We start from the raw sequence: 4,347 nt of genomic DNA on the forward strand, positions 1-4,347 counted from the left end.
CCTGGGCAGATGTCATACAGACCCTACAAGAACACAAATGCCAGCCCAGGCCACTATACCCAGCAAAATTCTCAATTACCATCGATGGAGAAAACAAGATATCCCATGACGAAACAAAATTTACACAATATCTTTCCACAAATCCAGCCCTACAAAGGATAATAGATAGAAAACATCAACATAAGGAGCAAAACTACACCCTAGAAGAAGTGAGAAAGTAATCTTTCAACACATCCACACAAACCTAATTCCACCTCTTACATCAAAAACAACAGGAAGTGACAATTACCTTTTCTTAATATCTTAATATGAAAATTAATATTACCAACATATACTAATCAATTGAAATCCAAATATGAGGAATTAGAAACTTGTTGATTTTCATCCAATGGTCTCTCTAATTTGGTAATTGGAGAAATAGGTCCAATATTATACAATCTATATACACTTTCAGCTTGTTTGTGAGAATGTCTTGCTGTGTACAACATAAGGGACTTGAAATCTTGCTTCTCCTATCTCAGCCTCTCTATTAGTAGTATTATTTATTTCATGTTTTTACACTATACTATGTTTTTCAGAACAGCTTATATATTTCAAAAGTATTTATATACCCAAGGGAGACATAGACAATTAACTTGGGAGGTGGCTTGTAGGAAAGAGAACAACCAAGAGTGAGACTGAATGCTTTGCTTGACATTTGTAGCTCTTGTATCAAGTTTGAAGAAGAGGACTTTATAAGTTACTCTGAGATGAATGCTTTTCAAAATCATCACAGCCAATGAACCAGATTCTTACCCTCACTTAATGTCTGTGCCACCCTCCAAGCAGAACCATTGTTCATTGAAACGGTTGCTGAATGACTTTATGGATAGACCATCTTAATACACACACCTTTTCTTAAATGAATGTAACCTGTTCTCTGTGGGCTGAGAATTATGCCATTCAAGTCAAGTAGTTTTGACGATAGCAGGAAGTCTGTATCCAAAAATTGTGCCTACAATTCATTCCTCGGTGTAGCAGAACTATCAACTCTCAGCTTAGCTACGATGGAGGTAAAATCCTTTGGTGATGTGAGAGTCATTGAAGTACAGCCTTATTACAATGAAATCCAATGTCTAAAAATTGTTCTTATTTTCGACTTGTACCACAGTAAGAGCCAGACCTTAAACATTACTAAATACAAAACAAACAAACAAAAGGACTTTATATATTTATGCTCATTTAAGAAAATACTAGTAGTGATGTATTATTTTGAAATATACAGTTAATATGTTTGGTGTTATTTAAAATTTATATTGAGAAAAATGTATGTATTTTCAGTATTGCTGTAGACAAGCATTTACATAAGACTGTTAAATTGATTTTGTTTTATATCAAACAACTTTTATAATACTCATTTTTATTGTTATAATATTTTATAAATTTTAAGGATTATGACAAAAAAGATATTGTAGGGATTGAACGGGGGGGTCTCTGGGAGGAGTTGGGGTACAAAAGGGAAACAAGAATGTGATTTAATTCTATTTACTTAAAATATGTTTTTAAATGTTAACAAATTCACATAAATTGAAATCATGTAACTTTTCTCATCATAATGCAATAAAAGTTTTAAAAAAGGGGATGAGAGCTACACTTCCTTATCTTTAAAGGTTTTGAGTTAGGAGGCACAGATGAGAGAGAGAATATATGGCATTTGTCTTTCTTGGTTTGGGAGTCTGGGTTACCTCATCAGTATAATTTTTTTTAGTTCCACTTACCTGCATATTTCATTATCTCATTTTGCTTTACAGCTGGATAGTATTTCATAATATTTATGAACTACATTTTCATTATCCATTCATCAGCTGAGGACATTTAGCTTAATTCCATTACCTAGTTTTGTGGATAGAGCGCCAATGAACATGGCTTAGCAAGTATCTGTGGGGTAGGACACTGAGTCCTTTCTGAATATATAATATTCTATTTCATCTAAAAAATGTTGCAGGGTAAAATAAAAGACTGGGAACATTCTGCAAGTTATGATAAAAGGAAAGACTGAGAATATTATTCAAGATATGATAATTTTTTATCCTAGCCAATCTGACTGGTGTGAGGTAAAATCTCAGGGTTGTTTTGCTTTGCATTTCCCTGATGACTAAGGATGTTGAACATTTCTTAGGTGCTTCTCACCCATTCAGTGTTCATCAGTTGAGAATTCTTTGTTTAGCTCTGTACCCCATTTTTTAATAGGGTTTTTTGGTTCTCTGGTGTCTAACTTCTTGAGTTCTTTGTATACATTGGATATTAGCCCTCTATAAGAAATAGGATTGGTAAAGATCTTTTCCCAATTTGCTGGTTGCTGTTTTGTCCTATTGATAATGTCTTTTGCCTTACAGGAGCATTGCAATTTTATGCGGTCCCATTTAGATCTTAGAGCATAAGCTATTGGCGTTCTGTTCAGGAAAATTTCCCCTGTGCCTATGTGCTCTGGCTTTTCCCCACTTTCTTTTCTATTAGTTTCAGTGTATCTGCTTTGATGTGGAGGTCCTTGATCCACTTGGACTTGAGCTTTGTACAAGGAGAAAGGAATGGATCGATTTGCATTCTTCTACATGCTAACTGCCAGTTGAGACAGCACCAGTTGTTGAAAATGCTGTCTTTTTTTCCACTGGATTGTTTTAGCTCCTTTGTCAAGGATCAAGTGGCCATAGGTTCATTTCTGGGTCTTCAATTCTATTCCATTGATCTACCTGCCTGTCACTGTACCAATACTATGCAGTTTTTATCACAATTGCTCTGTAGTACAGGTTAAGGTCTGGGATGGTGATTCAACCAGAGGTTCCTTTATTGTTGTGAATAGTTTTGGCTATCCTGGTTTTTTGTTATTCCAGATGAATTTGGGAATTGCTCTTTCTGAGTCTGTGAAGAACCGAGTTGGAATTTTGATGGGGATTGCATTGAATCTGTAGATTGCTTTCGGCAAGATGGCCATTTTTATTATATTAATCCTGCCAATCCACATGCATGGGAGATCTTTCCATCTTCTGAGATCTTCTTCAATTTCCTTCTTCAGACACTTGAAGTTTTTGTCATACAGATCTTTTACTTGCTTAGTTAGAGTCACACCAAGGTATTTTATATTATTTGCGACTATTGTGAAGGGTGTTGTTTCCCTAATTTCTTTCTCAGCCTGTTTATCCTTTGTGTAGAGGAAGGCCACTGATTTGTTTGAGTTAATTGCTAGGATAAAAAAATCAGGTGACAGCAGATGCTGGAGAGGTTGTGGAGAAAGAGGAACACTCCTTCATTGCTGGTGGGATTGCAAGCTGGTACAACCACTCTGGAAATCAGTTTGGTGGTTCCTCCAGAAATTGGACATAGTACTACCAGAGGACCCAGCTATACCACTCCTGGGCATATACCTAGAAGATGTTCCAACATGTAACAAGGACACATGCTCCACTATGTTCATAGCAGCCTTATTTATAATAGCCAGAAGCTGGAAACAACCCAGATGTCCCTCAACAGAGGAATGGATACAGGAAATGTGATACATATACACAATGGAGTACTACTCAGCTATTAAAAACAATGGAGTTATGAAATTCTTAGGGAAATGGATGGATCTGGAGGATATCATCCTGAGTGAGGTAACCCAATCACAAAAGAACACACATGGCATGCATTCTCTGATAAGTGGATATTAGCTCAGAAGCTCAGAATACCCAAAATACAATCCACAAACCACAAGAAGAAGGAAGACCAAAGTGTGGATACTTCATTCCTTCTTAAAGGGGAGAACAAAATACCCATGGAAGGAGTTATAGAGACTAACTATGGAGCAGAGACTAAAGGAAGAACAATTCAGAGACTGCTCCACCTGAGAATCCTTTCCATATTCAATCATCAAATCTAGACACTATTGTGGATGCCAGCAAGTGTTGGATGACAGGAGCCTGATATAGCTGTTTCCTGAGAGGCTCTGACAGTACCCGACTAATACAGAAGTAGAGGCTCACAGCCATCCATTGGACTGAGCATAGGGTCTCCAATGAAGGAGCTAGAGAAAGGACCCAAGGGGCTGAAGGGTTTGTAGCCCCTTAGGACGAACAACAATATCAACTAATTAGTACCCTTAGAGCTCCCAGGGACTAAAACACCAACCAAAGAGTACACATGGTGGGACTCATAGCTCCAGCAGCATGTGTATAGCAGAGGATGGCCAAGTCAGTCATCAATGGGAGGAGAGGCCCTTGGCCTATGCACCAAGTGTAGGGGAATGCCAGGGCCAGTAAGCAGTAGGGGGTGGGGTGGTAAACATGGGGAGGGGAGAGGGAACAGGGGTTTGTTTTAGTTTTTTTTTTTTTT

The sequence above is a fragment of the Mastomys coucha genome, unplaced genomic scaffold (assembly GCF_008632895.1).
Source record: "Mastomys coucha isolate ucsf_1 unplaced genomic scaffold, UCSF_Mcou_1 pScaffold15, whole genome shotgun sequence".
In the NCBI taxonomy this organism is placed as follows: domain Eukaryota; kingdom Metazoa; phylum Chordata; class Mammalia; order Rodentia; family Muridae; genus Mastomys; species Mastomys coucha.